Here is an 11,060-nt window from a genome sequence, read left to right as displayed (position 1 = left end):
CAAAATGTGGTGATTGGCATGTGGTAGTCAAGGGCAGTGGGTGTAGACCAGCTGCTATAAAGTATTTCAATATTTAGTAACTGGTATGGCCCTGCTAAGTAAAACGCAGCCCTGGAAATGGGTGGATGAGCTGAACTGGGGTAGAAGGGACATCTTCTCAGACATCCCCAAGGCATACTGTGTAGGGATAACCATAGGCAACTATGATCAAGTAAAGTACTCCTTTACCCTCCTTCTGATAGATTCTTTTTTTTTTTTTTTTAAGATTATTTATTTATTTAATTGAGAGAGAGAGTGAGAGAGCAGGAGCAGGGGGGTTGGGGGGGCAGGCAGAGGGAAAGGGAGAAGCAGACTGCCTGCTGAGCAGGGAGCCGGATACTGGACTTGATCTAGGGACCCTGGGATCATGACCTGAGCTAAAGGCAGACGTTTAACCTACTGAATCACCCAGGCGTCCCTTCTGATAGATTCTATATGTGCAATGGAGCAGCTGATAGGAGAAGTTCTTTAGTGATAGGCTGGCTTTACCACGCCACCCTTCTAATACAAGTTTCACCTGCTGGTAGATATTATTATTGAATCAGGACAGTAATAGAATAGAGCCTTCTTAAATATCACAGCAGCATAGCGGTGAGACTCCTCAAAGGTGTTACTACCCTTTCCCTCAACCAATAATTTCTATATAATAGGGCTGTTTCTGAAATTTACATTTCAGGCACAGAAAAAGGAATTCTTACACCAGTGAACCACTGTAGCTGAATTTTAAATTTAAAAGCTATGAAAGGGCTCTCTGCTCTTCCCCGTTCGACAGACAGCCGCATCTTCTGGTACAGTGCCAGCCGCGTCCCCAAGACACGATGGTGAAGGTCGGAGTGAACGGATTTGGCCGTATTGGGCGCCTGGTCACCAGGGCTGCTTTTAACTCTGGCAAAGTGGATATTGTCGCCATCAGTGACCCCTTCATTGACCTCAACTACATGGTCTACATGTTCCAGTATGATTCCACCCATGGCAAATTCCACGGCACAGTCAAGGCTGAGAACGGGAAGCTTGTCATCCATGGAAATGCCATCTCCATCTTCCAGGAGCAAGATCCCACCAACATCAAATGGGGTGATGCTGGTGCTGAGTATGTTATGGAGTCCACTGGGGTCTTCACCACCATGGAGAAGGCTGGGGCTCACTTGAAGGGCGGGGTCAAGAGGGTCATCATCTCTGCTCCTTCTGCTGATGCCCCCATGTTCGTGATGGGTGTGAACCATGAGAAGTATGACAACTCCCTCAAGATTGTCAGCAATGCCTCCTGCACCATCAACTGCTTGGCTCCTCTGGCCAAGGTCATCCATGACAACTTCGGCATCGTGGAGAGACTCATGACCACCGTCCTTGTCATCACTGCCACCCAGAAGACCATGGATGGCCCCTCTGGGAAGCTGTGGCGTGACGGCCAAGGGGCTGCCCAGAACATCATCCCTGCTTCCACTGGTGCTGCCAAGGCTGTGGGCAAGGTCATCCTTGAGCTGAACGGGAAGCTCACTGGCATGGCCTTCCGTGTCCCCACCCCCAATGTGTCCGTCGTGGATCTGACTTACCGCCTGGAGAAAGCTGCCAAATACCACAACATCAAGAAGGTGGTAAAGCAGGCATCAGAGGGCCCCCTCAAGGGCATCCTGGGGTACACTGAGGACCAGGTTGTCTCCTGCGAATTTAACAGTGACACCCACTCCTCCACCTTCAATGCCAGGGTTGACATTGCTCTCAACGACCACTTTGTCAAGCTCATTTCCTGGTATGACAATGAATTTGGCTACAGCAACCGGGTGGTGGACCTTATGGTCTACATGGCCTCCAAGGAGTAAGAGCCCCATGGACCACCAGCCCCAGCGAGAGCAAGAGGAAGAGAGAGGCCCTCAGCTGCTGGGGAGTTCCTGCCCCAACTTATCCCCCAAAACACTGAGAATCTCCCGACCTCCACCGATCCCCTGAAGAAGAGTAGGGGCTTGGGGAGCCCTATCTTGTCCTGTACCATCAATAAAGTATACTGTACCTCCCCCCAAAAGAATAAATAAATAAAAGCTACGGAAGAAGGTTTAAAGATCATGTATACTATTATTTTGGTTACTTTGCAGTGTTATTGATGCTTAACTTAAAGTATCCAGTAGAGGGCATGAAAGGAATCATTCAGCTCACTATACTGAAGACAGAAATTGAATAGCAAAAATGAAAAAGAAAAATGGACTATATATGGCAGCTTTCAGACACAGAACAAGTGACCTTTAAATATCAACCTGAGATATACTGCAACCTTTACTTTTTCTTATTTTCTATCTATATCCTTCATTTAAAATAAAATACATCTCATTTCTCTACAATTAGATCTATTATATTTATAAAACCCACGACATCATTAAATATCAGTGATTTTATTCAGCTATGTTAGAGACAAACTTGAAAAATATATGAAACTGTATCATAGACACTATGCTAGGCACTGGAAAAGTAATTTTAATCTTTATAACAACCCTAAGAAGTTGATTTTATTTTTTCCATTTTGCTGAGGCTCAGAGAGGGTGCAAATTTCACATTGTTCTCTGCTTGGCAGTCTTCATTATTTCTCATAAAACCTTTGGGAAGTGAGAAATAAATTTTCCTTATGAATAGACTCAGGATCTAGAATCCTTAATTTAGATCATGAAATAACAAATCTGATCCCTTACTGTATTTATGTATTTTGGACACTATCTTTTCCTGTAATTTTTTTATAGCCAAATCCTGTATCTAGTTGATAAAATGTGTTTTTAATTAATTGATTGATTGACTTGCATTTTCCTTTCTGATTAGCTTCTTAGTAGCTCTCCAAACGAATCGGCACTCTCATATTTGTAAAAGGAATCTGTAATCTGTTCTAGAGTGGCAACCTTGTCTTATATCATTCTCATTATAGCTTGGTCCAAGTGTTTCTAAGATGAAGTTCAAGGGCCACCTGCATTAAAACACTTTGAAGAGTTTGTTTAAAATTGAGATTATTGGACCACAACAAAGATCAGGTAAATCAGAACATCCTGGGTTGAAGCCCAAGAGACCATATCTTCACATCCTCCCCAGATATTTCCCGTCCACACTAAGAACTGATGCCCTGCTGTAAACAGTAAGAATGACTCATGTTCAGGCAGCACTTACTGAACTTTAAATGTCAATAACTGTGCTTCAGGCATCAATGTGACTTGACTTCAAGTGGTAGTGGTTGGCTACCAAGTTAGTGGAAAAGCATGGCTTTAGGAAGCAGAAGTACCTAGATTTTGATCACTTAGCTTCAGTTTCCAACATCTGTCAAATCATACCTATCTCGCAGTATTTTTTGAAGATAAAATGAGATTATACAGGTCAAGCACACACCTAGCACAGTGTCTGGTCCATATTAGGGCCTCAAATAAAGGTAGATGGTAAAAACTCAACATGAAATCTCATTAAATAGATAAAATATTTATGCTTGGTGTTTGAGAGAATAAGGCTCCTATAAAAGTGAAGTTTTCTATATGCTTATAGAAAAGGTATGTTATCATTTGCTTTAAATTTGAATTCTAATGAAAGATCATAACTAAGTACATCTTCTGGAAATAGTTTTCCCAGTAAAGTGATGCATAAGCACAATACTTCCTTTATATAAACATTGCTAAATTCTGGGAGACAGTTCTGCATGGGTCTCTTCCATTTCTTCATGTCTTGGGAGGAAGGCATTGATTGCTTTCTGTTCTGTACTATTTTTTCAAGGATATTTATATAGCAAACAGCCTTGGGAAATAGAGAGAGTGTCTATTCTGGAGCAAAGGCAGGCATGCTTATTGCTCCTTATAAAAGATTCATGTACTCTATACTCAGAGTTCCTGTCCTAAAATGCAGCCAATTGTGTGCAGGCTTCTTCTGGGTCCATCTGTGTCATACCCATGCTGCTTGGGAACAAGAACGGCTGATGTAAATTCTGCTGATGCTCATGTTGTTTGCTATGTCATCATAATAAAGTCCTTTGTGTCTGATACAGGAATCTCATGTGTGGTTTTTTTGTGGGCTGTGTGTGTGTGTGTGTGTTTACCAGTATTCATGAATTTGTGGCAGCCCAACTCACTGGATTTCAAGTATGGTAATATCTTAGACCCTTCACAGTTCTTGACGCTAAAAGCACCTTTAGCACAAATTCTGGACATTTTATTTTATTTTATTCTTAGCCCAAGTGCTTGTCTAGTGAAATCAACAATGAAGACAGAAAGAAGTAGGTGACTTGACCAAGATCACAGAGCTAGAATCCTTGACTGGAACCCTAGACTCATGACTTCTAGTCCTCTGCTTTTTTTCTTTAGGCAGTGATGCTCGGGTAAACATCCCAGGCAAAGAATACACAAAAAGAACATGATTTTTTCAGGATAGCTAGACATGTTGTCATGGAAAAGGAATGCTTTCTATTAGGCCATTGGGATTTGGACAGTTATCGTTAAGCCATTCCTCAAGTAGCTTTTCCATGTGAAAATGGATGGACTACAAAAGCAGTTCTAAAAGGGAAGTTTACAGCAATGCAGGCCTATTTCAGAAGCAAAAGAAAATCTCAAATAAACAACCTAATCTTACACCTAAAGGAGCTAAAAAAGAACAAACAAAACCCAAAACCAGAAGGAAGGAAATAATAAAAATTAGAGCAGAAATAAATGATATAGAAACTAAAAGACAATAGAACAGATCAATGAAACCAGGAGCTTGGTTCTTGGAAAAGATCAACAACATTAATAAACCTTTGGCCAGACTCATCAAAAAATAAAAATAGAAAGAGAGAGAGAGGACTCAAACAAAATCAGAAATGAAAGAGGAGAAATAACAACCACAGAAATACAAAGGATTGTAAGAGCATATTATGAAAAATTACATGCCAACAAATTGGACAACCTAGAAGAAATGGATAAATTCCAGAATCATATAACCTACCAAAACTGAAGCAGGAAGAAATAGAAAATCTGAACAGACCAATTACTAGCAATGAAATTGAATCAGTAATCAAAAAACTCCCAACAAAAGTCCAGCACCAGATGGCTTCACAGGCAAATTTTACCAAACATTTAAAGAAGAGTTAATATCTATTCTTCTCAAACTATTCCAAAAACTAGAAGAGGGAGGAAAACTTCCAAATTCATTCAATGAGGTCTGCATTACCCCGATAACAAAACCAGATAAAGACACTACAAAATAAGATAACTACAGGCTTATATCTCTGATGAACATAGATGCAAAAATCCTCAACAAAATACTAGTAAACCAAATGCAGCAATACATTAAAAAAAAAATTCACCATGATCAAGTGGGATTTATTCCTGGGATGCAAGGGTGGTTCAATATTTGCAAATCAATCAACATGATACATCACATCAGTAAGAGAAAGTATAAAAAGCATAGGATTATTTCGATAGATGCAGAAAAAGCAGTTGACAAAGAACAACATTCATTCATGATAAAAACCCTCAACAAAGTAGGTTTAGAGGGAACATACCTCAACATAATAAAGGCTTCATATAAAAAACCCACAGCTAACATCATACTCAATGGGGAAAAACTGAGAACTTTTCCTTTAAGGTCAGGAACAAGAGTAGGATATCCACTCTCACCACTTTTATTTATCATAGTACTGCAAGTCCTAGCCACAGTGATCAGACAAGAGAAAGAAATAAAAGCCATCCAAATTGGTAAGGAAGAGAAGATATTTGCAAATGACATATCTGATAACGGGTTAGTATCTAAAATACATAAAGAACTTCTACAACATCAAAAACCCAAATAATCCAATTTAAAAATGGGCAGAACACATGAACAAACATTTCTCCAAAGAAGACATACAGATGGTCAACAGACACATGAAAAGATGTTCAACATCACTCACCATCAGGGAAATGAAAATCAAAACCAAAATGAGATATCAACTCACACCTGTCAGAATGGCTAAAATAAAAAACACAAGAAACAATAAGTGTTGGTGAGGATGTGGAGAAAAAGGAACTCTTATGCACTGTTAGTGGGAATGGAAAGTGGTGCAGCCATTGTGGAAGGCAGTATGGAGAATCTTTAAAAAGTTAAAAATAGAATTACCCTATGATCCAATCACTCTACTGGGTATTTGCTAAAAAAATACAAAATTACTAATTCAAGGGGATACATGCACCCTGCTATTTATAACAGCATTATTTACCATGGCCAAATTATGGAAGCAGCCCAAGTGTCCATTGACAGATGAATGGATTAAGAAGTGGTATATATATATATAATGGAATATTATTCAGCCATAAAAAGAATGCAATCTTGCCATTTGCAACAACATGGATGGAGTTAGAGAGTATAATGCTAAGCGAAATAAGCCTGTCAGAGAAAGACAACTACCATATGATTTCACTCAAGTGGAATTTAAGAAACAAAACAAATGAACAAAAGAATAAAAAAAGAGAGAGGGAGAGAGACAAGCCAAAAAACAGACTCTTATCTACAGAGAACAGATGGTTACCAGAGGAGAGGTTGGATGAAATAGGTGAAGGGGATTAAAGAGTACACTTATCTTGATAAGAACTGAGTAACATATAGAATTGTTGAATCACTATATTGTACACCTGAAAACTAATATAACATTGTATGTACACTATACTGGAATTAAAATAAAAAAACCTAATAAAAAATATGAATGGACTGTACCTCTTTGGTGTCATTTTCATAGACAATTCAAGTTCATGGAATGACCAGAGATGTCAGCATGTATAAAAGAAAGCAGAGTAGAAACTAATTGCCAATAAGCCTTGGGATGGATGGATGTGCCAAGCTGGTATGTAAGAGAAGAATTCTGGATTACATTGGAATTTACAGTGATGGAATACTCACATAGCTATAAATGGAGAGAGGGTAGATTATGTTTGTGGTGGATGGTGGTAGGGCCGCAAAATTGGGAGGTAAATATATGAAATAATTCTATTCAAAATACTATTTCTTTGTAAGTTGCTCAGTGCCTTGTGGTCAGTGAAAGAAATAAAAGCTTGGGAGTGGAAACAGCTGGAGAGCATTAAGCAATCACCAAGAGTTAGCAGATGAAGGCTGCAAGAGGTTCAGATAGATTCTCAAAACAAAGAACACTTGATTTAAAGTCCTGTCAGGAAACTTGGCTTTGTTTTGGACATTGCTTCTACTTAGGTATCGGAGTTCCAGTCAGTAAAATACATGCATATTCTTTACTTTAGCTTACAGTGTTCCTGTGCCAGTAACAATCTCTGGGAGGACACAGAGAGTCCTTTAGTTAAGTTTAGTGTACTTAGTTCATCAGGCAGCTATAGGGTCAAGCCTGAGCAGACACAGAGAGTACAAATGGTGCAAGGTGTCTCTGTCCTTAAATAGTTTAAAATCCAGTAGGGGAGACAGATATAAGAAAGAGATATGTACAATAATATAAGTATTTATGAGATGCAGAAGAGGGTCATAGGAGACTTAATTCTATATTGAATTAGAAAGTAATGAAAAGGTTCACAGAAGAGGTGACATCTATGTCACTGGTAGATCCTTTGCCTCATTCTTTAATATGATCTACAATGGTCTGATTTCCCCTGTTAACAGAATGTCTTTCCTAAAAAAATAGATGGTTTCGTGATATTGTGATTTATAATAAATATGTTTGTTCTTTGTCCCCTTTCTGGCACAGAGCTCCGGAAACCCTTGGAATTTCCTAAGTGAAGAGAACCACAAAGGCGCTTTTTGTTATGTTAATTGGATGACTTTGGGGAAGCATGTAAGGATGGGGGCTAGTTGCCAGGGGAACCAACCAAGTGATTAGAGGGTTGGAACTTCCAGTCCCACCCCCAGACCCTGGGGAAGGGAGAAGGACTGAAGGTTGAATCAATCACCAATATCCAATGATTCAATCAATTATGCCTATGTAATGAAGCTTCCATAAAACCCCAAAAGGACAGGGTTTGGAGAGCTCCCAGGTTGGTGAACATGTGGAGGTGCTGGGAGAGTGTTGCCCTGGGAAAGAGTGTGGAAGCTCTGTGCCCTTCCCCCATACCTTGCTTTATGCATCTCTTCCATCTGGCGGTTCCTGAGTTTTATCCTTTTATAATAAAGCATTAATCTAGTAAGTAGAATATTTCCTGAGTTCTATGAGCCTCTTTAGCAAATTAATCAAACCCAAGGAAGAAGGGGGATCATGGGAACTTTGTTATAGCTAGTTGGTCAGAATCATGGATAATAACCTGGCTTGTGACTGGCATCTGAAGTGGAGAGGGGGCAGTCTTGTAGGACTGAGCCCTTAACCCTTGGAATCTGATGCTATCTCCAGGTAAATAGTGTCAGAATTGAGTAGAATTGCAGAACACCCAGCTGGCGTCCTGAGCATTGCTTGTTGGTAGCGTGGGGGACGCCCCCCAACACATTGCAATTGATCTAGGAACAGTCTCTTTCTTCATTCCACCTCATGGAGAAAATGATTTAGAGGCCACAGTAAGTTGTTTGCAAGTCAACTTGCTTTTTTATTTTGTCATAACTGTGCTGAAGATCCATTCATTTGCCGACTTCAGATGTGAGTTGAGCTTAACAGGTTAGCTACTGAGACTTGGTGCAACATCTTTCAGACCTAAGGACCTAAAGGTTCATATCATGGATACCTCTGATCCCTATGACAAATGTTTATCTGTGTTCCACAGGAACTTAGTAGTTGTTAGATTTTCTTGCCAGTTGAGTTGTTCTAATTTCATTTGCTAGGTTCTTTGTGATAGCGCTTAGTATTTTCACAGTAATCTTCCTGTGGGCAGAATGCTCAGGCACTTGGACTTCATGTCTTCAAAAATTGTTAAACTTTTTTCTAGGGCCTTCAAGCAGAGTAAGGAACATTATTATTATTATTATTATTATTATTATTTCCTTTTCAATTCCTTCATCATTCTTTCCAGAAGAGAGAGTGTCCATTTAGTGTTTGAAGGTTGACTTGTTCTCCTGGGAGTTTCAGGTTAAAGGCAGATGGTGGGAAGGACATTCCAAGTAGAGGAAACAGGATGCACATGAATATAAGCAAGTTTAAAAGAGTAGGCATTCAATATTCCTGAAGAACAATGTGCGAGGGGAGGAGAAAAAAGGAAATGGAGCAAGAGAGGGGGGCAAGGATCAGTTAAAAGGCTGGGGAGGGGAGGATGGATTTGAAAGCTATTTAAAGAGGGAAAATAAAAAGAATTTTATAAAGAAAATTGTTTTAAGGGATGAATAAGGGCAGCAAGAAAAGATGATTATCATGTTTCTGATTTTGGTGAGTAGTTAAGTGGGGGAAGCCATAAGAAAGAAGGAATATGGGAAGAGGTGCAGTTTTGAGAGATAAATGTCAGTCCGACATCATTGTGGGATGTCCAGTTGAAGATATTCAGAGGAAGTTGGAAATGCAGATTTAAATTGAGAACAGAATGTTGACTGATAATATATAGGTGTGAAAAACATCAGGAGTAGGAAACATGGGAGGAGATATGCTTGGGCAATAAGCTGGACATCAGTAATTCTATCTTCCCATCCACAGCCTCTGCTGTTGAGGTAAGCCTTAATGCTTTCTACTATGTTTCAATCATTCATTCAACATTCACTTGACAAATACTTTTTGAGTTGCCATTGTCCTGGGCATTGTGGCAGGCATGAGTGATCATTTGGAGAACAAGACAGACAGGGTCCCTGTCTCATGGGCTCACATTCTAGTCCATGATACAGGCAGTGGAAACACCACATGCAGTAACCCTTAGGTGGAAAAACACCCTGCTGCAGTTTAAGAATTTCATCATGAAATGAAGTTGGAGAGGTGGGCAAGGCCAGTTCATGTGAGCTTCATAGGTTATGGTAGAGAACAGAGTTCTTTCTAAGCCTCTGAGATTTATTAGCAGGGGAGTATTCATCCCTCTTCCAGCCACAGTGGGTTGGATTGGGAGTGGAGTCCCTTCTTAGGCTGACAAAGCCTAGGGCTAAAAGGTAAGCCGGCCCATCAGGTTTCTTTCCTTTGGGAGTCAGTGTCAGTACACATTGAGCAAAGGCGGCGATTGGTAGTGGTTGTGAGCACTGAGAAGATGCTATACCATAAAGAACCATTGTGGTCTGAATGCAAAGTGACGTTGTGAGAAAGAAGAAAGTACAACGCAGCATTAAGTGATGTGGCAGAGGAAATGGAGCACTCACTTTCCTTTGGTTCCAGTGAGATACATTTGTCCTTTATCACCCCATGTGTACCATTACAATAAACCCTTCCTCGTTTGAATTCACGTGTGTGAACTTCCATCTCTTATCATTGAAAGGGCCCAATCAGGATACACAGAAGAGCAGGTAAAGAGAGAACAGAGTTCACTACTTTATCCTCGGAGGCCCACATTTTTACTGTAGCACTGAAATATAGATTATACTTATTTATTGATATGCTTGTCTCATGATTTGCATGTCTTGTTTATCTTTGCATCTATAGCATTGATCATCACACCTAGTGCATTCGTTGGTGCTCAAAAATGCTTGTTGAATTGAATTGAGGATGGAACCCTGAAGAATATTTGAAGGTTGAACTGAGGGGCAGAAATAAGTCCACAGAACAGATTTAGAAGAAGGAACTACAGCAGTAGATGGAGAACCAGAAAGGTGTGGTGCCTGGAAGGGCAATGGATAAGAGAGTATATCACAAGGAGTAGGCATGGGGATGCAGTGCTTTGGAGTTTAAAATCATGAGGATGCAAATAAGTACCAGGTGGATTTACCAACTGTTTTGTCACAAAGATGAAAGAAAAGGTCATATTGCTGTCAACTGAGGAGGTGGAATCGGCATGAGTGGATGATGTTCAATAAGTTATCGTAGCATATGCTGGTCTTCATTGATGTCCTGTGATCAAATATTACAAACATCTATTCAGATATAACTATAAACCAAAGGGTTAGTCTTTGGTTTTTTAAAAGAGATGCATCATACTTTCTATAAATAAACAAATAAAACATGAAAACCTCAAAGCACTTCGTTGATATACATGCTCATCATTTTTGAAAAACAA

General features: G+C 39.8%; 1 pseudogene; it reads left to right on the top strand.

The window, feature by feature from the left end:
• The first annotated feature begins 789 nt into the window (after nt 1-789).
• LOC118550581 (glyceraldehyde-3-phosphate dehydrogenase pseudogene) lies at nt 790-1,960 on the top strand (annotated as a pseudogene).
• Nucleotides 1,961-11,060: the final 9,100 nt, after the last annotated feature.

Source organism: Halichoerus grypus, chromosome 8 (genome assembly GCF_964656455.1).
Source record: "Halichoerus grypus chromosome 8, mHalGry1.hap1.1, whole genome shotgun sequence".
Taxonomy (NCBI): domain Eukaryota; kingdom Metazoa; phylum Chordata; class Mammalia; order Carnivora; family Phocidae; genus Halichoerus; species Halichoerus grypus.
Note: the sequence above shows the minus strand (reverse complement) of the source record. Positions and strands in the feature narration are given on the sequence as shown.